This window comes from Mustela nigripes, chromosome 2 (genome assembly GCF_022355385.1).
Source record: "Mustela nigripes isolate SB6536 chromosome 2, MUSNIG.SB6536, whole genome shotgun sequence".
In the NCBI taxonomy this organism is placed as follows: Eukaryota; Metazoa; Chordata; class Mammalia; order Carnivora; family Mustelidae; genus Mustela; species Mustela nigripes.
This window is the reverse complement of record NC_081558.1, coordinates 35,757,704-35,781,652: the sequence shown is the minus strand read 5'-3', so window position 1 is coordinate 35,781,652 and position 23,949 is coordinate 35,757,704. Positions and strand designations below refer to the sequence as shown.

General features: G+C 36.5%; 1 protein-coding gene and 1 pseudogene across 1 annotated transcript in view; both read right to left on the bottom strand.

Annotated features, from left to right (window-relative positions):
* Positions 1-23,949, bottom strand: part of TAFA1 (TAFA chemokine like family member 1) — a 507,466-nt gene that overhangs the window by 328,060 nt on the left and 155,457 nt on the right. The window lies entirely within an intron of this gene.
* On the bottom strand, positions 19,542-19,641 carry LOC132012719 (U6 spliceosomal RNA; annotated as a pseudogene).

The following is a 23,949-nucleotide window of genomic DNA, read 5'->3' as shown; positions in this document are numbered from 1 at the left end:
TCTACTTTGCGTGCTTAATGGACAATGAGTGGTCCTGGGAAAACTTTAAAAGGTGAACTTGGGCAAGATTAGTCAGTGGGTTTTTTTGAAGAGTGAAAGTGGTCTCAAACTACCATTTTCACCAGAAGCAAGGGCCAGGTGATGCTGCTGATTGATAATAAAACTACATACACATCCCTCAGGTCAAATGTATTGAATACTGCAAGGATTTTATGATGGGCTAATTATTTGGGAGAGTTTACTGAAACAAGAGATAATAGAGAAACATGATTTTGATGACTTATGCTTTTAACATTTTATCTATTAACTGCTTGAACCTAGATAACAAATGATATTTCTTTTTTATTTTCAACTAAATCCAACTGGCATTTATCACCATCATATGCATAACATATGAACACTTATAAAACATGATTATTATTACCCATTAAGAAATTAAATTTGTCAACATTACTAATAAATGTATATAATGCATAAAGCATTATGTTTTACGTAAGGTTTATAGGAATGCAAAGTTTATGCAAAGAAATAGTTTAAGGGCTACAATAAATTACATTAAAACATATGTTGAACTATGTATATGTGAATATCCTTAAGTGCTTTAAAAGGATGTTCAGGTTAATCTGAAAAAAAAAAAATCAGTATTGTATAGAAGCAGAAAAATGAAGACGTAACTGAGGTGCAATTTGAAGCAACAACCTAGCACTCATCATTCCTAATTTCCACTTCTGTATTTGAATGCTTTAACCTGTCAAAACAGTTTCAAGTAAAATACTACTGCACTGTTAATAACACTTAAGTCTTAAATATCACAATCTCAGAAGCTAAAGATACCATGCATAGCACTCTATGTCTAATGAATTTTTATCTCTAAACTGAACACAAGAACAGGTGCCATGTGGGGGTTTTCCAAAGCTTCTCAATAGAGAAATGCACAGTACACCCTTTTCCAACTGAGAAAGCAATGCTGAGTCTGCAGTCTCTAATACTCTCCTGTAGGAGTCTGGCTTTCTGAGAGCCTGGTATGGTCAAGAGTGTCCAGCTTTTTTGAATAATCAGAGTATTTGGCAGCCCATCTGAAGGGGCTTAAAAGAAGATCTATGCGAACAATAATGAGAAAGTAATATATGAACAATGTTTCCATAGAACAGTCTCCTTGACACTTAACTCACCATTGGCAACATTTTGTTTCATAGCAACTGACTACCTCCAACGTCAGTCATCATGCTAAAATTACAGCATGGGAATAGAAAAATTCACTGCTTTGATTTCTCTAAACCCAAGGAAAGTTTCTTATATAGGCTACTCAAAGCACCATCTTTCTCTGAAGGAATAAGATATTTTATTTTTCTATTGCTGCTTAGCCCATTATTCTGATATTAGCAGCTTAACACAACACAGTTTCTTTAGGTCAGGAATCTGGGTACAGCTTATCTGGTCTGCTGCTTCAGGGTCTCTTGAGCTACAGCCAAGGGATCAGCCAGGAGGATGGTATTAGCTGAAGGCTCAACCAGTGAAGGATCTGCCTCCATACTCACTTGTGTGGTTGTCAGGATTCGGTTCCTTATGGGGTGTCGGACTGAGGGCATTAATTCTGGACTAGCCCTTCGCCCCAGGTCAAGGATGCATTACCTAGTGTGCATTGTCACCATGGCAGCTTGCTTCATGGAAGCATGTCCTCTAAGAAGGCAAGATAGAGAATTCCAGCAAGATGGAGGTCACATCCTTGAAAACCGAATCTCAGAAGATCCCATTACTTTTGTTGAATTTTGTTTTTTCAGAAGATGGTCACTAGCCCCAGTCCACGCACCAAAGGAGCAGATCACACAAGGGCATGACAACTAAGGGCAGGCAATGGTTGCGGGGTCATGTAGAAGCTGCCTATCAGTTGTGGTCTAACAACTGATGTTAGTGGTCTAACAATCGTGCACTTAAAAGGCCACAGGGATATAGCAAAATATTCTCCATGGGGCAGCTTGAAGCTCTTTACTTTCAGTAAAAAACTGAAGTATGTGAGATGCTAAAAGAAATAATGAATGGAGCACTGGGTGTGGTGCATAAACAATGAATTCTGGAACACTAAAAAGAAATAAAAATAAAAAAAAATTTTAAAAAAGAAGGAAATAATAAGAGGCAGGAACCCTTGCAAACCAGGGTGCATGTGCTTCCTCTTTGCAAGGGCAAACACTACTTAGTTCCTGCTGATTTGGGCCAAGCAGGCAGGAATGAGGACCCACTTTTGCCAAATGACTGATTTTTCAAGGGATAATGTGAATCCTAGTTTCTCTCTAAAATCATCTACATTTCAAATACTGGGACAACACAGGTTGGCCAAACAACACTTCCTTATAGGTTTTCATTTGGTATCTTTCATCTTTTATTTACTACAAGCTCCTCTGCCATTTCTGCTTACGATTTGCCTCGCTCAATAGGAGTCTCATAATTAAAATATTCTATGTTCTCAGTTCTAGGCAGGGACAAACCTTAATCAGGTGCCAGAATTTGATGAGCACTGGCTGACTTGCCTACAGTGTTTGTCCATGGTTGATTATTTACTTGCATTCACATAAACATTCTAATGAATGGGTGAGGCCGATGAAGAACGTGCAGAAGGCTGTCCTTCCACATTTAAAGAGCATGCATTTGAGCAAAGTTGCCTTACTAGACTTCAAACCCAAATCAAGAGAAACAACTTTCTACTTCACAGATGTGCATCCTCCAACTCACTTAGTTGATAACTAATAAATGAAAAGCCCCAGCATTTTTGGTGGGTACATCAAGAAGGGACAGATTAGGGGCACCTGGGTGGCTCAGTGGGTTAAAGCCTCAGGTCATGATCAGGCTCTCTGCTCAGCAGGGAGCCGGATTCCTCCTCCTCTCTCTCTCTGCCTGCCTCTGCCTACTTGTGATCTCTGTCAAATAAATAAATAAATAATCTTAAAAAAGAAGAAGAAGAAGAAGAAGAAGAGACAGATTAGTTAATGCTACTTGGAAAACTTTACAGAGGAGACATTTTCAGTGTCCTCTGGGGGCAGACTTGCAAATAAGAAGTCCTTGAATAGAGCACTAGATAAGTGCTTGTTATTATATTATTATTTAATAATTCATCAACACATGGAGTGCAAAAAAAGAAAACCCTCAATTCAATTTTTACAACTTCAGTTTCTTTAGAAATACATGCCAAAGTAAAATGAGCAAAAAGGAAAGATGAACCAGATAAGCAGTAAAAAACATGGTACAAAATAAAAATCCTAATGAGACTCCCACATTCACTCTGTGATGCTTTTGCACTCAAATTAAGTTCTGAAGGTCATTTAGTAGTTCTCTGTTGTAACATGCCTAAAAATATTTTCCACCTTAGAGAGGAGAAAATCAGAGAAATATGCTGATCTGGCACATGTTCTTGAATTTTAAATTTTAAAAATACCCGAAGTGGTGTTTTTGTGCAAAGAAGGTAGGGAGATGTAAAATATAGTTTTCCTGGAAGTAAGTTATGACCTAATGAAATTATGAATGATGAGGTGATTTTCAAAACAACAGTAAATGCAATCTTGAGTGGTTCTGCTATAAAAAGCTGCTTTTACTTACCAAGTAAGTGCCTTCTGCGCACCATCTCCCCCAGTCCCTGCTGCATGGAAAATGAAAACATCAACATTCCAGAGTTCACCAGCGAGAAACTAGCCCCAGATAAGGAAGATTGGAAATTTTCCCTTTGATCAGTAAGGAGGAAGCTTAGGGAGACACTGTTGATTTTCTTTAAGCCATTCTCCATGGGGCAGCTTGAAGCTCTTTCTTAACTCTCAGCCTCACACATCATCTCTTCTCGAGCTTCTGTCTGTATTGAAACTCAATCTCAACTTCTCACCTGGGTTACAAAGCTCAGTGCTACCTAGCCCTTGCTTTCTTCTCCAAGCTAATCTTAATCATTCCACCTCCTCTTCCTTACGGCCTAGCCACGGGCCTTCTTTCAGATCCTTGTACAGACCAAGCCTTTTCTATCTCAAGGCGTACACAGCTGCTGATTCTTTAACAGGAATGTTTTTCCCTGAGCTCATCTTCCAAACACTCTTTTGCCCTTCAGTTATTAGCTTTATAGACACTGTTTGCTGGAACCTTCTCTAGAAACTCTGAATTAATTATTGTGCCCCTCTCCCCACTGTTACTTTCCATCTTAAACTTTTTTTTTTAAGATTTTATTTATTTATTCAACAGACAGAGATCACAAGTAGGCAGAGAGGCAGGCAGAGAAAGCGGGGGGCGGGGACAGGATCCCTGCTGAGCAGAGAGCCCAATGTGGGGCTCAGTCCCAGGACCCTGAGATCATGACCTGAGCCAAAGGCAGAGGCTTTCACCCACTGAGACACCCAGGCGCCCCTCCATCTTAAACTTTTGGTTGCTTCTTTTCTAACACCTGTTATAATTCGTGGTTATTTATCTGATTGAGACCTTTCCACCAGATTAGCAGCTCAGTGAGAAAGGGACTCTAGTTACCCTTTTCACCACTACATCCAGCACCTAATCAGAGTGTTTGGTGCATGAAAACAATTAATAAATACGAAGAATATGAGTAAATGAATCAATAAATAAATGACACATTGGAAAGCCTTTTTGTTTAGGCCACTACGTTACTTAACTCAGTAATAGCCCCCATGCACCAGACCCTGTCCTTTGCAGGATTATCTTTTTTTTTTTTTTTAAGATTTTCATTTATTTGACAGAGAGAGAGATCACAAGCAGGCAGAGAGGCAGGCAGAGAGAGAGAGGAGGAAGCAGGCTCCCCGCTGAACAGAGAGCTGGATGTGGTACTCGATCCCAAGACCCTGAGATCATGCCCTGAGCTGAAGGCAGAGGCTTAACCCACTGAGCCACCCAGGCGACCCTGAAGGATTATCTTTTTAAATTTTCTAACAATCCTCTGAAGTAGCTACTATAATCACCATCACATTATAGAAAGAGAAACAGAAGCTCATAAGTATGAAGTTATTCGCCCCAAGCCCAGACAGACAGTAAAGGGAGCAGTAACAGGATCTGAACCAGTTCTGTCTTACTCAGGAGTTCCAGCTTGTAACTGTTACACACACCATTAATATTAAATCCCTTGCTGAGAATCGGGAGTTCCTAATTATTTATATGGGGACTACATTTTAGATAACTGCCTAAAACCACATTTAAACGTGTGCCCAAGATGACAATGGATCTAATCACAAATTGACTGTGATAGGAGTTCGCTCCTATCATATTCTTGATTACTACAGCTAGAAGTCTCGGGATGGCAAGTTTCTCTCCCAAAGAGCAAAGTGACACAGTGAAGGAGGTGGAAAAGCCTGGAGCCCCAGGGTTGCTTCACGTAGGGAGCTGTCCCTCCAGCCACTCGCTCTGTAGCTCCCTCTAAAAGAAGTCAAATGTGAGTATCAGTTTTCTAAAGAGCTAGGGCTAAACTTTTTCGAGCATCAACATTGATTTACCAATTAAGTGCCCCAAAGCGGTTCAAAGGAGCATGGCTTGGTGTCTCCCTGGCAGAAATACACAGGCACCTAGGAATTCACGGCTTCCTCCTTCGATGAAGTATGGTACCATTCCTGCCTAATTAGAATTACTCCTATTCCCTCTTAATAGCTTTCCTATGCATATTTGTCCCCATTTATGAAATATAAACAGTGACACCATCTGAGTTACTGTAATCGTTACAGTTGGAGGAAAGTCTATGAAGGCATCCATGAAAACACCAGTTCTCCATGATCACCAGTCCATGAAACAGCTTAATTCAAATGCCACCAAGAGTCAGATGAGCGGTATCGTGAATCACAAACAATGAAATCAATTTCCCCCCCACATTCCTCCCAGCTCCCGCAAACAATCTACTCCCAGGTTGAGCTTTTGTGCTGACTTTCATCCCAGAGCACAACTTTACAGCAGAGTTATAAACCCCTAAATTGCTGATACAGCCTTAATTATCGCTATGCTGGTGACATCGTTCTAATGAACTCTTTGCTATTTTATGTGGCCTGGGATTCCCAGAAGGAGCATTGTCTAAATGTACAAACATACTGGTCAGGGTTTAGTCAGTTATTTTTAGAATGGGTTATTAAGTAGATATGTGTGTGTAGGTTTTAGTGCAAATATGAATTATGAAAATTTTAATGTGTATGAAATCACAATAACAATAGCATTTGCCATTACAGAAGAGACTTGAAATAATATAAATCTTCCCAATTTAAAAATTTATCAAGATTAAAAAGGAGAAAAATTACCTATAAACTATATTTATGTGTGTGTTATGTATTTCCTCTATTGTCATGTTTGATAATAATTTGACTTTTAAACTGAAGTACCAGCCACCATTTTTCAGTTCTGTGAAAACCAGTGTTCTCAAAATGTAATGTGCTTATGAAGTACAATCCAGTTAAAATTCAGATTTTGATTTGGTATATCTGGAGTGGGGCCTTGGATTATGCATTTTTCACAAGCTGCTGGTCCATATCTCTATTTATTCGGAATAGAATTTCTAAAAGAAATTTGGGTTACCACTCTACTGTTTTTATAGCATTCAAAAATCACTCTGAAAATATGTTGGGTAACAGATTCACACCCAGAAATATGTGTTTTCTTACAAGTTGGAGATATGATTTTTAAAAAATTAAAAATCCTGTAACTTGTTATCTAAACATTTTTTAGCTATTCATTCTAGCACTGTTTTAAAAACAAAAAACAAAAAGCTTCTGAAAAAATCAAGGACTTTGGAACTGAAGGTAGTAGCTTAAAAATACTACGAAGAAAGGCAAATGACCAATATGACACACTAGATGGCTAATTTAGGGAAAGAGTACTCAGAGGTAAAGTTAATGCTAAGAAGACACAAAGCAGCATGAAAACCAACATTTGTAGATTTACATCTCCCACTTTTTTAAAAAAGATTCTATTTATGTATTTGTCAGAGAGAAAGAGAGAGAGAGTACAAGCAGGGGGAGCAGCAGGCAGAGGGAGAAGCAGGCTCTCCACTGAGCAAGAAGCCCAATATCGAACTCTATCCCAGGATCCTGGGATCATAACCCGAGCCAAAGGCAGATGCTTCATGGACCGAACCACCTACACACCCCAACATCTCCCATTCTTTAAACGTATCCTCTTAGGAAAAGGAGACTTGAATCCTGCAAGTTTCTTCAGTGTTTGAGGACTTCAAAATATACCCCCTACCTAAATACATGGACCCTATTTTACTTCAAGGCAAGCTGAAAATAAAACAAGGAAACTCATAATAGACTATTTTTTCCTGGTTCTCTTTGTTACAAACTTGCTATTTTAGGATGACCAGTGATGCTCTTTTGCAATATGAGGATACTACTCACCTTTAAGGAAAATCTTGGGAGGAGAGTTGGCTCAAAAACAATAATCTTAAAACTCCATTTAAAAAAGCATCACAGGGGCGCCTGGGGTGGCTCAGTCATTAAGCGTCTGCCTTTGGCTCAGGTCATGATCCCAGGGTCCTGGGATCGAGCCCCACATCGGGCTCTCTGCTCAGCGGGAAGCCTGCTTCTCCCATTCCCACTCCACCTGCTTGCATTTCCTTTCTCGCTGTGTCTCTATCAAATAAATAAATAAAATCTTTTTAAAAAATTAAAAAAAAAATACATCACATAGAAGATGTTAGGCCACCTTCTGTGACTACAGATTCCAATTTCTACTCTAAAAACAAAACAAAACAAGAGACACATAAGACCGCTATTAAACTTATAAGATTTACTCAAAATATGAATATTTCATTGTACTGGGAAATTCAAATATCAATTGACACAGGAAAGTGAAGAGGCCATTCAAGTGCCTTATAGAAATGAATATACATTCTGTCATACTTATTAGATGAATTATATCTCCAACTTGAGAAAACACATATTTCTATGTGTGAACTACCACTCAAATCTTTTACAAAGGGGCTCTTGAATGGCTTATGTGATTCACAAATTTGACATGATATCAGATGAAATATTAATAATACAGCAACACAGAGGGATGGGGAAGATAGTAGAGTAGGAGATCCTATGCTAACCTTGTCCCATTGATATACCTAGAAAATAGCCACATCAGTGCAACCAACTCAGAAAATAAACCCCAGGATTATAGAAGAGACTTTCCTCTGCTTATCCTAGAAAGGAAATCATGTCAAAAAGAGTAGAAAGTCTTGGTTACAATTTCAGAGGTTAGGTTTCTTGACAGTGTCTTCTTTCTTTCTACATCCTGAGAACTGGAATAGAGCAGAGGAACACAGGGGAAGGGAGGGAAATATGAATGGGAGGAAATCAGAGAGGGAGGCAAACCATGAGAAACTCTGGGAACCAAATTGAGGGCTACAGAAAGGAGGGGTTTGAGAGGATGGGGTAACTGGGTGACAGGTATTAAGAACGACACATGTTGGGAAGATCACTGGGTGTTACACGCAACTAATGAACTGTTGAATACTACAACAAAAACTTGTGATGTATTATATGCTGGCTAACTTAACATTTAAAAAAAAAAAAGAATTTAAAAAAGAGAGTAGAAAAGGCAGAGATGAAGCTGGGCATCAAATTCCTAGGAAAACTAATGACGAATGGAAGAGACACCATATGTACAGAGAAGGGAGGGGAACAGATTCCCCAACACCCCAGACACAAGGGGCTTGGACTGAAAAGATTAGTTCCCATAACATTTAGGATGGAAAACCAGTGGGGCTTCATGAGTTTTTATAGCCCGTGAGGCTTAACTCCAAGTACTTTAAAGATTTGTGGGGTGGCTCTTGGAGAGCTGAAGGGCATCAAGAAATGGAGTCCCCATCTTAAACATATGTAACAAGCCCACAGATATATAGCATAGAAATAGTTTGAAAAGTGTCTGAAGGAGACACTTTCACAGAAGGAGATTTATCTACTCATCTTAGAATATATTCTGGCAGAGCAGGGATCTTTACGAGACTTCTCCAAGACCAAAAGAGCTTGAGGGCAGCATTTCTCTCCCCAGCTTCCTAGACTAGATACGCAGACACCTGCAGGAACCAGTGAGAACACTCACCACCTCACTTGCTATTACCACATGCCCTGCCCTTGTATTCTCTTGTGGACTGCCCTATCCAATCCATCCTGTTCAGCAGGAATCCCTGCAAATGCTCCTGCCTAGTCTCATCCTGCAAGTAGCCCCAGCAGGGATTGCTACCACTCCACAGTGACTCCTGCCATGAAAAGAAGGTAATATACCCACACATACCACCGCACTTAGAATCCCAGCAGCTGAAAATTATAACTGGTACTACAGAGAGAGTGCCTGCCAATCGGTGCATTTGCCGCTCTGGTAGGCATCTGGCCTGACTGCTCTCCATGCCCACCAACAAAAGCCTCTCTGGGGACAAGGCAGGAAAAGTACCCTAGTGGTGAGTGTGACTGTAGCCCTAGCAGGCAGACTGGAGGCAGACATCTAGTTTCTCTCTGGGCCCCACCCACAAACAAAGTCTCTCAGGGAACAGTTCAGTGCAATAAAACATGAGGAAGTGGGCTAAGAGAAGGCATCTGGTCTGATTACTGACACTACCCAACTATCAGTCCTTGATGGCCCCAGGGTGGCCTTTAACAACAGAGAAACAAAACCCAGCCCAGAAAAGTCAAAGGGGCCACTGCATCCAACAAGACTAAAGGCAACTGTGGCTCAGTCAGAAGAGCAGGGCACATGCAACCCGTAAAGGAGACATCCCTGAAGTGCCTGTTTCTCCTAAATAGAGGACACTGTGCTACAGGCACCACAGGACCTCTTCTTCATAAGGCCATGAGTTTTAATATCAGTAGACAACAATTACTTTCCTAATACAGAAAAACACAGAGAGAAAGACAATATGACGAGATAGAGGAATATGTCCAAAATAAAAGAACAGGACAAAACCACAGCAAAAAAACTAATGAAATTGAGATGAGTGATATACCTCATAAAGACCTCAAATCAATGGTCCTAGATATCTCCTAGACTTGAGGAAAGAGTGGAGGATCTCAGACCTTCCACAAAGTGATAGAAAATATAAAAAAGAATGAATCAGAAATGAGGAACTCAATAACCAAAATTAAAAATAAACTAGGGGAATCAACAGTCAATTAGAAGAGGCACAAAAACAAATCAGCAAGCTGGATAACAGAATAATGGAAAGCAACCTAACTAAATATTAAAAAGACAAAAAAAGTAAAAAGTGGGAACAGGTTAAGGGACTTCAGCAACATCAAACATAATAACACATTATAGTGATTGCAGAAGAATAGAGAAAAGGGGGGCAAAATATTAATTTGAAGGAATAATAATTGAAAACTTCTCTAACCCAAGGAAGGAAATGGATATCCAAATTTAGGAGGCCCAGAGATCTCCCAGCAAAATCAATGCAAGGAGGTCCACACCAAGGCATGGAGTAATTACAATGGCAAAAAGTAGTGATAGAGAATTTTAAAACCAGCGAGAGAAAAGGAAACAAGGGAGAGCCCATAAGGCTCTCAGATGATTTTTTAGCAACAACTTTGCAGGCCAGAAGAGAGTGGAATAATATATTCAAAGTGCTGAAAGGAAAAGAAAAAAGAAAACAAACAAACAGACAACAACAACAACAATAACCAAAAAACCCACAAAACCCTGCAACCAAGCATATTCTACCTAGCAAGGCTATTATTCAGAATAGAAGTAGAGATGAAAAGTTTTTCAAAAGTTTTCCAGAAAAACAGAAGTTAAAGGAGTTCATCACCATTAAACCAGCCTTATAAGAAATGTTCAAGAAAATTCTTTCCATCAAGAAAAAACACCATCTGTCAGACTAAGAACATTAGGAAAGGAAGAATTAAAAAAAAAAAAAAAAAAAAAGGTTGCACTTGGGTGGTACTGTCAGTTAAGCCTCTGACACTTGGTTTCGGCTCAGGTAGTGATCTCATAGTAATGATCTCAAGGTTGTGAGATGGAGCCCCGCATCAGGTTCTGGGCTCAGCACAGAGTTTGTCTCTCTCTCTCTCTCCCTCTGTCCCTTCCCCCTGCTTGCTGCGTCTCTCTCTAAAAATAATAAATAAATCTTTAGAAAAAAAGGAAAAGAAAAAAAATTACACTTACATATGAACATAATAAAAGTGTTAGGTTAATCAGTACAGAGGTTAAAGCACAAAAGCAGTAAAATCAATTATATCTATAAAAATCAGTCAAGGGATTCACAAAATAAAAGATTGTAAAATATGATATCTTACATATAAAATGTGGGGAAGGGGGGAGTAAGAATGTACTACTTTTACATAGGGCTCAAACTTAAGTCACATCAACTTAATATAGACTGCTATATGCATAAGACATTATACATGAAATCTAATGATAACCATAAATCAAAAACCTACAACAAATAGGCAAAAAATAAAGAGAAAGGAATCCAAGCATATCACTAAAGAAAACAAACCATGAGGGAAGAGAGCAAGAGAAGAAAGGAACAAAGTTTAACTATAAAAACAACCATAAACAAATAACAAAATGGCAATAAGTACACACCTACCAGTCATTACTTTTAATGTAAATGGACTAAATGCTCCAATCAAAACACATAGGATTGCTGAATGGATAAAAAAGCAAGGCCCATCTACATGCTGCTTACAAGGGCCTCACATCAGAGCTAAGGACATACACAGCTTGAAGGTGAAGCAATAGAAAAACATTTATCATGCAAATGGAAGGAAAAAGAAAGGGGGTGTAGCAATACTTTAATCAGACAAAAGAGACTTTAAAGCAAAGACTGTAGCAAGAAACAAAGTAAGACATGACCCAATGAAAAAGACAACAAACCAATAAGAGGATGCAACAACCACAGATATTCATGCACCCAAAACTGGAGCACCTCATACATGAGCCAACTATTAAGAGACATAAAGGAAGAAACTGACAGTAATACAATAATAGTAGGGGACTTAACACACTCTACTTACATCCATGGATAAATCATCCAGACAGAAAATGAACAAGGAAACAGTGGTTTTTGAATGACACTTTGGAGCAGATGGACCTAACAGATATATTCAGAATATTCCATATTAAAACAGCAAAATACACATTCTTTTCAAGTGTACATAGAACATTCTCTAGAATAGATCACATATTAGGATACAAAACAAGTCTTGATAAATCCAGAAAGAAATCATATCACATATTGTTTCTGACTACAACATTATCAAACTAGAAATTCAATCACCAGAAAAAAATCTGGAAAGAACACAAATACATGGGAGCCAAGTAACATGCTACTAAATGATGGACTGATCAATTAAGAAATCATGGAAACAAATGCAAATGAAAACACAACAGTCCAAAATCTTGGGAATGCAACAAAAGCAGTTCTAAAAGGCAAGATTATAGCAAAACAGACCTACCTCAAGAAGAAAAATCTCAAAAAAACCCCCTAAACTTATATGCAGAGAAGCTAGAAAGAGAAGAACAAAGCCTAAACCAGAAGTAAGTAAAGTTTATGGCACCAAGAAATGGAATAGAGAGTAAAAAAATAACAGATCAATGAAACCAAGGGCTGGTTCTTTGAAAGATTAACAAAACTTATAAGGCTTTAGCCAAACTCATCATAAAAGTAGATAAAGAATTCAAAATCAGAAGTGAAGGAGGGGACATAATAACCAAAACCACAGAAATTACATACAAAGGATTATAAGATTATAAAAAATTATATTCTAATGAATTAGATAACCTAGAAGAAATGAATAAATTCCTGGAAACATACAACCTTACCAAACTAAATGAGGAAGAAACAGAAAATTTGAACGGACTGATTCCTAGCAATGACATTGAATTGGTAACAAAATAACTCCCAATCACCAAAACTCCAGGACTAGATGGCTTCCTAGGTGAAGTCTACCAAACATTTCAAGAAGAGCTAATACCTATTCTTCAACTATTCCAAATAATAAAAAAGGAGGGAAAGCTTTCAGTCTTTCTACAAGGCCAGCATTACCCTGATATCAAAACCCAGAAAAAGACACTGTGAAAAAGAGAACTATAGGTCAATATCTCTGATGAACATAGATGTAAATATCCTCAACAAAATATTAGCAAGACAAATCCAACAATATTGTAAAATATCATTTACCACAGTCAAGCAAGATTTATTCCAGGAATGGAACGGTGGTTCGATATTGACAACTCTATCAATGTGATGCATCACATTAACAAGAAAAGGATAAAAGCTATATGATCATTTCAGGAGATTTAGAAAAATGAATTTGACTAAGTACATCCATTCACGATAAAAACTAGGGCTAGAGAGAGCATACCTCAACATAATACAGGTTAAAGATGAAAAACCCACAGCTAAATCAATATTTAATGGCAAAAATCAGAGCTTTTCCTCTAATATCAGGTACAAGACAAGGATGTCCACTCTCACTGCTTTTATTCAACATAGTACTAGAAGTTCTAGCCAGAGCAATCACACAAGAAATAAAAGACATAAAAATTGATAAAGAAGAAGTAAAACTTCCACTATTTACAGATGACATGACACTATATATTAAAAACAAACAAACAAACAACAACCTTTGGGGCACATGGCTGACTCAGTCATTAGGGCATGTAGAAACTCTTGATCTTGGGGTTGTGAATTTGAGTCCTATGTTGGGAGTAGAGTTTACTTAAAAAAAAAAGTGGGGTGCCTGGGTGGCTCAGTGGGTTAAGCCTCTGCCTTTAGCTCAGGTCATGGTCTCAGTGTCCTAGGATTGAGCCCCTCACCCGGTCTTCTGTTCGGCAGGGAGCCAGCATATCTCCCTCTTTCTGCCTGCCTCTCTGCCTACTTGCAATCTCTGTCTGTCAAATAAAAAAATAAAATATTTTAAAAAAGAATAGTCAAAAAAAAAAAAAAAACTTTGAAGACTGCCAAAAAACTATTATAACTGATAAATGAATTCAGTGAAATCAAAGGATACAAAGTAAATATACAGAAATCCTTTGCATTTCCATGCAGCAATAATTAAGTAGCAAAAGAAAAATTAGGAAACAATCCCATTTACAATTGGACCCAAAATAGTAACATGCCAGGAATAAACTTAGTCAAGGAGGTGAAAGATCTGTATTCTCAGATCTATAAGACGTTGAAAGAAATTGAAGATGATACAAACAAATGGAAAAATACTCCATGCTCAGTTTGGAAGAACTGAAATTGTTAAAATATCCATGCTAATAAAAATAATCTACATATTTAATGCAATATCTCTTTCCTAACACCAACATTTTTCACAGAATAGAACAAATAATCCTAAAATTTCTATGAAACCACAAAATTTCACAATCAAAGTAATCTTAAGAAGAACAAAGCCAGAGGTATCACAATATCAGATTTCAAGACATACTACAAAACTGTATTAATCAAAACAGTATGATACTAATACAAAAATGGGCATATACATCAATGGAACAGAATAGAGAGTCCAGAAAAGAACCCACATTCTTATAGTCAGTTAAGAAGGAAAGATACAGAATAGGAAAAAGACAATCTCTTTAATAAATAGTGTTAAGAAAACTGTGTTGTTACATCCCCCAAAAAAATGACACTGGACCACTTTCTTATACCATACACCAAAAATAAACTCAAAATGGATTAAATGTGATACCTGAAATAATTTAATACCTAGAAGAAAACATAGGTAGTGATCTCTGTGACATTAGCCATAGAAAATTTTTTTTTTTTTTTAAAGGTATGTCTCCTTTAGCAAGAGAAACAAAAGCAAAATTAAACTGTTAGGACTGCATTGAAATACAAAGATCTTACACAGTGAAGAAAACCACAAAAAAAAAAAAAAAAAAAGCCAAAAAGGCAACCTACTGAATGGGAGAAGATATTTGTAAATGATACATCCTATTAAAGGCTGATATTCAAAATATATGAAAAAAAGAACTCAACACCAAAAAAATAAATAATCTGATTAAAAATGGGCAGAGAACCTGAGTAATATTTTTCCAAAGAAGACACACAGATGGCCAAAAGACACTGAAAAGATGCTCATCATCACTTATCATCAGGGAAATGCAAATTAACACTACGATATCACATTAAGCATTAGAATGGCTAACATAAAAAAACACGAAACAACAGTTGTTGGCAAGGATGTGAAGAAAAAGAAACCCTCTTACACTGATGGTGGGAATTCAACCTGGTGCAGCCACTGTGGAAAACAGTATGGAGGTTGCTAAAAAATTAAAAATAGAATTTCCATATAAACCAGTAATTGCTCTACATGATATTTACCTAAAGAAAACAAAAACAGGAATTTAATAAGATACATACACCCCTATGTTTATTGTAGCATTATTTATAATAGCTGAGACATAGAAGCAATTCCGTGTCTATCAATAGATGAAAGGATAACCCCCCCACACACACCTATTATTAGCCATAAAAAAGAATGGAATAGACCTAGAGAGTATATAATGCTAAATGAAGTCAGTCAGTCAGAGAAGACAAACACCATAGGATTCCACTCATGTGGAATTTAAGAAAATAATGAACAAACAAACAAAGAGACCAAAAAACAGTCTTTTAAACATGGAGAATGGTGGTTGCCAGAGGAGAAGTGGGTGGCAGAATGGGGGAAGCACATAAAGGAGACCAAGACTGTGGCCTTTTAAGGTATGGCATTTTGACTTATATTGATGAGCAGTGAGAAATGTGGAGAATCATTGAATTATTACATTATACACCTGAAACTAATTTAACCCTGCGTGTTAATTATACATGAATAAATCAAATAGCACAGCAACACATAGCCTAATCGGAATTGTATGCATTCAAAGTTTGTGGCATCTCAGACAGTTTATAGTCTATCTTCAGGTAAAATGTAATTTTGTTGGAGAGGCGAGGAATACAGAAGGTATTCTGGTAATTCAGGTAATAAGAGGTTAATGTCCAAAATACATAAAGAAGTTACACAACTTAATAACAAAACACAAACAACCTGATTAAAATGTGATAGAGGACTTGAATACACATCTTTCCAAAGACATGTATTAAGAACATACCATCACTAATCATCAAGGAAGGACAAATCATAGCTACAATGTGGTATTAGCTGATACCCATCAGGTGGTCTATTATCAAAAAGGCAAAAAATAATGTGTTGGTGACAATGTAGAGAAAAGGGATTCTCATCTGCTGTCGGGAGGAATGCAAATTGGTGTAGGCATTATGAGAAAAAATAGAGAGGTTCTTGAAAAAGTTAAAAATACAACTATAATATGATTTGGCAATTCCAGTTGTGGTTTTTCTATCCAAAGAAAACAAAAATGCTAAAGAGATATATGCACCCCTGTGTTCATTATAGCGTTATTTATAATAGCCAAAATATGGAAACAACCTAAATGTCCCTCAAAACATGAATGGATAAAGAAGATGTGGTATACATATATATACAAGGGAATATTACTCAGCCACAAAAAATTCAATCTTGCTATACGCAACAACATGGATGAACCTTGAGAGTATTATCCTAAGGGAAATAAGTCAGAAAAAAATAATACCATATGATCTCAGTTACATGTGGAATCTAAAAACAAAAATAAACAATAGAGAAACAGACTCCAAGGTATAACATACAAACTTAGTGATCAGAGTGGAGAGGGGCTGGGGAGGTGGGCAAAGTAGGTGAAGAGAATCAAGAGGCACAAACTTAGAGTTATAAAATGAGTAAGTCACAAGAATGTTAATGAATATAGAAATATGGTCAGTAATACTATCATAACTTTGGGGACAGATGGTAACTAGAGTTATTGTGCTGATCACTCCATAATATATAAAAATATCAAATTATTTTGATGTACACCTGAAACTAATGGATATTGTATGTCAATAATACTTCAATAACAGTATTTTTTCCCAAGGAATTGCTGAACTATTGTACCAAGTGCACCATTTTACAATTCAACCAGCAATGTATAGGTGTTTAAGGATTCCTGTTTCTCAAAATCATTTCCAATTCTTATTTCTCTCACTTTTTCAAGGATTTTATTTATTTGAGAGACAGAACAGGGGGAAGAGCAGAGGGAGAGGGACAAGCAGACTCAATGCTGAGGGCAGAGGCTGAAGAGGGGCTAGATCCCATGACCCTGAGATCATGACCTGAGCAAAACCAAGAATCCAACATTTAATCCTCTAAGACACCCAGGCTCCCCATTATTTTTGTCATTCTTTTTATTTTATTCATCCTAATGGGGCTGAAAAGGTGTTTCATTATAGTCATTTCCCTTTCCTGCATTCCCAATTATTTTGAACATCGTTTTATGTGCTTATTGTCCATTTGTAAGCCTTCTTCGGTGAAATGTTTATTCAAACCCTTTGCCCATTTTAAAGTTTCTTTTTACTGTTGAGTTATAAGAGTTTTTTAATATATTCTAGACACTGGACATTTATCAAGTATGCAATTTGAAAATACATTCATCCACTCTGGATTTGTATTTTGATTTCTTGATGGTGTCCCTTGAAACACACACATTTATTGATAATAATAAGTAACATTGATAAAACCAAATTCAACTTTTCTTCTTTCATTGCTTCTGTTTTTTGTTTCATATCTACTAAACTATTGCTTGATACGAGATCACAAAAATTTACTCCCATTTTCTTTTCTGTTTTATAGTTTTAGCTAATATATTTAGATCTGTAATCCATTATAAATTATTTTTTTATATAGTGTGAGGTAGGGCTCTAACGTCATTCTGCTGCATGAAGCTATCCGGATGTTGGATAGACAGTCATTCCCCCTCACCCCAAACTGGGTTGGCACAACTGTCAAAATCAATTAACTGTAATGTAAGTTATTTCTGGATCCTCATTGGTATTGCGCACACACCACACACACACACACACACACACAACGGGATATATATAATATATATAGCATAAGGATGAAAATTTTATCTGTTATATATATAATAATTTCCACCCTCTTGCTAGAAACACATGATCCTCTTTTGGCTATTCTAGGTTCTTTGCATTTCCATATGAATTTTAGGATCAGCTTTTCAAAATGTAAAAAATGTAGCTGGAATTTTGATGGATTACAATGACTCTGTAGATCAATTTGGAAAGTATTTTTGGCTTTAAATTAACTCAATCATGACCATATGATCTTTTAAATTAACTTTGACATTTAACTCTTTCAACAATGTTCTATAATTTTTACTGTACTAGTCTTGCACTTCTTTTAAATTTATTCATAAGTAATGTATTGTTTTTGATGCTAAAGAAAATTTAGTTGCTTTCCTAATATTGAGACTTCATTGCTAGCATATAAAAATACAATAGACTTTTTTTTTAGATTTCTTTATGTTGACCTTGTATTCTGGAATTTTGTCAAACACACTTATTAGTTCTAATGATATTTTGTTAGTTCTCATAGATTTTTAGTGTATTCCATAGCATTTTCTATATCAAGATCATGGCATCAGCAAATAGGGATAGTCTTTCTTCTTCCTGCCCTATCTGGATACATGTATTTCCTTTCCTTCTGTAATTTCTTTCCCTGGCTAGAACCTCCATAACAATTGTTGAATAGAAGTGGTGTGAATAGACAGCCTTCTCTAATTCCTGATCTTAGAGAAGGAATCATTCAGTCTTTGACCATTAAGTGTGCTATTAGCTATGGAATTTTCACAAACATACTTTATTAGGTTTAGAAAGATGCTTTATGTTCCTAGTTTGCTGATTGGTTTTAGAAAGGGTACAGACTTTTGTGCATCTACTGAGATGATCATGTGACATTTCCTTTAGTCTACTAATATATTTTATTTCATTTGTTAAATCAACCTTGAATCTTAGGGAAACATTCTACTTTGTGATGGTGTATATAATTCTTTCCACATATTTCTGTGTTCTTACTAGTATTTTGTATGAAGAATGTCTATAATTATAAAGAATATTGAGATTTATTTGGTTTTGGTATCAGAATGCAACTGGACTCCTATAATCTGAGAAGTATTATCCTCTCTCTCTCTCTCTCTCTCTCTTTTTTAAGAAGGCTTTGTGAACCACTGGTACTGTTATTAGTTTTTTAATTTTTTTTAAAGATTTAGGAGATCACCAATAAAATCATCTAGTCCTAAGTTTTTCTTAGTGGGAAATTATTTGATTACTAATAAAAATGTTTACTTGTCATAAGTATATTCACATTTTATATTTCTTCAGTTTTAGTAGTTTGTGTCTTTTAGGGATTTATTTTCATTATATAAGTTATCTATTTTGTTTACATACAATTATTTATATTATTTTCTTATTACTCTTTTCATTTCTATAATATCTTTAGTGATATCCCCTTTCTCTTTGATCCCTGATTGTAGTAATTTGAGACGCGAGTCTTCTCTCCTTCTCGTGGTTACTCTAGGTTACTCTGTAAAGTTTTGTCTATTTTGTTGATTTTTCAAGAAATAAAGTCCTGTTGATCTTCTCCCACATTTTTCTATTATCCACTTCATTTATTTCTATTATAATCTTTCTTTCTTCTACTTACTTTAACTTGTTCTTTTATCCTTTTTTAAATATGGGACACTTCACATTTGCATGGCACCCTTTTGCAGGGGTCAGGCTAATCTCTGTATCATTCTAAATTAGTAAACGTACTGCCAAAGGAAGCAATATTTTTCTAGTTTCTTAAGTGGAAGATTAGGTGGTTGATTTTAAATCTTTCTTCTTTTTAAGTTAAATCAATACCTATTGTTATAAATTTCCCTCTAAGCAACTGCTTTTGTGACATTATGTAAGTTTTAGTATTTTATGTTTTCATTTTTATTTATCATGATTTACTGTCTAACTTATAAGTGGTTTTTCTCCTTGACCTCTGACTACTTAGGCCTATGTTGTTTAATTTTCACATGTTTGTGGATTTCCCAAATTTCCTTCTGTTTTATTCAGGAAATATCAGGACATAAGGAAGTATTTAATTTTCCTTCTAATTTCTAATTTTATCACTTTATGGTTAGAGAATAAATTTATGAGTATTGATACTTTTAAATTTATCAAGGCTTATTTTATGGATGTATATGTGGTTTATCCTGGAGAATGTAACACATGTACTTAGGAGAAGAATATACATTCTATTATTGGTTGGAATGTTGTATAGATGCTTATTAAATCTAGTCAGTTTATAGCATATTTTAATTTTCCATTTCCTTATTGTTTTATCCATAAATAAAGTGTTATTGAAGATTCAAGTCTGTTATTATTGAATTATCTATTTCTTCCTTTGAATACACCATCCTACTACTTTCTAGGCTTCATGATTTCTTTTTTCTTTATTTTATGGGGGTGGGGTTGGGAGGGGAAGAGGGAATGAGAGAATATAAACAGATTTCTCAATGAGTGTGGAGCCCGACGAGATCTTGATATCACATTCTAGGATTATGACCTGAGCCAAAATCAAGTGTCAGATGCTCAACCAAATGAGCTACCCAGGCAACCCTGGGCTTCATGATTTCTGAGAAGGGATATTAATCATTTTAAGGAGGCTTGTAGATGATGAGTTGTTTTTTGTGATTGTTGTTGCTGCTGCTTTTGAGTTTTATTCTTTGTCTTTTGATAATTTGACTATATGTGTAGCTATGTGTCTCTGAGTTTATCCTCCTTGGAACTCATCAAAGTGCTTTAATATACTTACTGGTGTTTTTTTAAATCAAATTTAAAAATATTTAGGTCATTAGCTTTTCAATTTTTTTTTCTTTTCCTCCCTTTACTTGACTCATTTATCTGTGTATTTGTTCATGTGATGGGGTTCCTATAGACTGAGGCTCTGTTCATTTTTCTTCATTCTTTTTAAAAGTATCATTGAACAGAAATATAGAGACACTCTACTTAAAGAAAGACTCCAAAGGTAACACGATGTCCATAAAAACATATCTATCAATAATCACTCTTAATGTGAATGGCCTAAATGCACCCATAAAATGACATGGGGTTGCAGATTGGATAAAAAGACAGGACCCATCCATATGCTGTCTACAAAAGACCCATTTTGAACCTAAGAATACACCCAGACTGAAAGTGAAGGGATGGAGAAGCATCTTTCATGCCAATGGGCCTCAAAAGAAGGCCAGGGTTGCGATTCTAATATCAGATAAATTAGATTTTAAACTAAAGACTGTAGTCAGAGATACAGAAAAACACTACATAATTCTTAAAGGGACTATCCACCAAGATGATCTAACAACTGTAAATATCTATGCCCCCAATATGGGAGCAGCCAATTACATAAGAAAACTATTAATCAAGATAAAGAGTCATATTGATATGAATACATTAATAGTAGGAGATCTTAACCCACCTCTCTCAGTAATAGACAGATCATCCAAGCAGAAAATCAATAAAGAAATAAGAGAATTGAATGACACATTGGACCAGATGGGCCTCATAGATATATACAGAACATTCCACCCTAAAACAACAGAACACTTATTCTTCTCAAGTGCACATGGAACCTTCTCCAGAATAGACCATATACTGGGTCACAAATCAGGACTCAACCAATACCAAAAGATTGAGATTATTCCCTGCATATTCTCAGATCACAAAGCTCAATCACAAGGAAGTTTGGAAGGAACTCAAACACCTGGAAGCTAAGGACCACCTTCCTTAAGAATGCTTGGATCAACCAGGAGATCAAAGAAGAACCTAAACAATTCATGGAAACCAATGAGAATGAAGACACTTCAGTCCAAAACCTATAGGTTACAGCAAAGGCGGCCCTAAGGGGAAATACATAGCCATCCAAGCCTCCCTCAAAAAAATGGAAAAATCCAGAATATACCAACTGTCTCTACACCTTAAAGAACTGGAGAATCAACAACAAATCAAACCAACTCCACACATAAGAAGGGAAATAATCAAGATTAGAGCAGAGATCAATGAGGTAGAAACTAGAGATACAGTAAAATGTATCAATGAAATTAGAAGCTGGTGTTTTGAAAGAATCAATAAGATCAATAAACCATTGGCCACACTAATCCAAAAGAAAAGAGAAAGCTCAAATTAATAAAATTATAAATAAAAAGGGAGAGATCACAACTAACACCAAGTAGAAACAATCATCAGAAGTTATTATCAACAGTTACATGCCAATAAGTTAAGCAACCTAGATGAAATGGATGCATTCCTAGAAATGTATAAACTCCCAAAATTAAACCAGGAAGAAATTCACAACCTGAGTAGACTGATATCTCGTAACAAGATCAAAGCAGTGATCAAAAACCTCCCCCAAAACAAGAGCCCAGGACCTGACAGATTCCCTGGGGAATTCTATCAAACTTCAAAGAATCAATAACATCTATTCTCCTAAAGCTGTTTCAAAAAATTGAAGCAGAAGGAAAACTTCCAGACTCTTTTTATGAAGCCAGCATTACCCTGATCCCCAAACCAGGCAAAGACCACACCAAAAAGGAGAATTTCAGACAAAGATCACTGATGAATATGGATGCTAAGATTCTCAACAACATCCTAGCAAACAGGATCCAACAGCACGTTAAAAAGATTATCCACCATGACCAGGTGGGATTCATTCCTGTGTTACAAGGATGGTTCAACATTTGCAAATCAGTCAATGTGATGGAACAAATCAATAAGAGAAGAGAGAAGAACCACATGGTCCTCTCAATTGATGCAGAAAAAGCATTTGACAAAATCCAGCATCCGTTCCTGATTAAAATGCTTCAAAATATAGGGATAGAGGGAACATTCCTGAACTTCATAAAATCTGTCTATGAAAGACCCACAGCAAATATCATCCTTAATGGGAAAAAACTCACAGCCTTCCCGCTGAGATCAGGAAGACGACGAGGATGCCCATTCTCACCACTCTTGTTCAACATAGTATTAGAAGTCCTAGCAAGAGCAATCAGACAACAAAGAGAAATAAAATGTATCCAAATTTGCAATGAAGAAGTGAAACTCTCTCTCTTCGCAGATGACATGATTCTTTATATGGAAAACCCAAAAGACTGCACCCCCAAACTACTAGAACTCATATAGCAATTCAGTAACGTGGTAGGATACAAAGTCAACATACAGAAATCAGTGGCTTTCTTATGCACTAACAATGAAAGTACAAAAAAGAAATTAGAGAATCTATTCCATTTACTATAGCACCAAGAACCATAAGATACCTGGGAATAAACCTAACCAAAGAGGTAAAGGATATATACTTGAGGAACTACAGAACACTCATGAAAGAAAATGAAGAAGACACAAAAAGATGGAAGACCATTCCATGCTCTTGGATCAGAAAAATAAACATTGTTAAAATGCCTATACTGCCTAGAGAAATCTATACTTTTATACAATTATAAATTATACAAAATTTATACAAAATTCCACCAGTATTTTTCAAAGAGCTGGAGCAAATAATCCTAAAATTTGTATGGAATCAGAAGAGACCCTGGGGGCGCCTGGGTGGCTCAGTGGGTTAAGCCGCTGCCTTCGGCTCAGGTCATGATCTCAGGGTCCTGGGATCGAGTCCCGCATCGGGCTCTCTGCTCAGCAGGGAGCCTGCTTCCTCCTCTCTCTCTCTCTGCCTGCCTCTCTGCCTACTTGTGATCTCTCTCTGTCAAATAAATAAATAAAATCTTTAAAAAAAAAAAAAAAGAAGAAGAAGAAGAGACCCTGAATTGCTAAGGAAATGTTGAAAACCAAAAATAAAACTGGCAGCATCATGTTACCTGATTTCAAACTTTACTACAAAGCTGTGATCACCAAGACAGCATGGTACTGGCATAAAAGCAGACACATAGACCAGTGGAACAGAGTAGAGAGCCCAGATATGGACCCTCAACTCTATAATCAAATAATCTTCAACAAAGCAGGAAAAAATATATAGTGGGAAAAAGACAGTCTCTTCAATAAATGGTGCTGGGAAAATTGGACAGCTATATGTAGAAGAATGAAACTCGACCATTCTT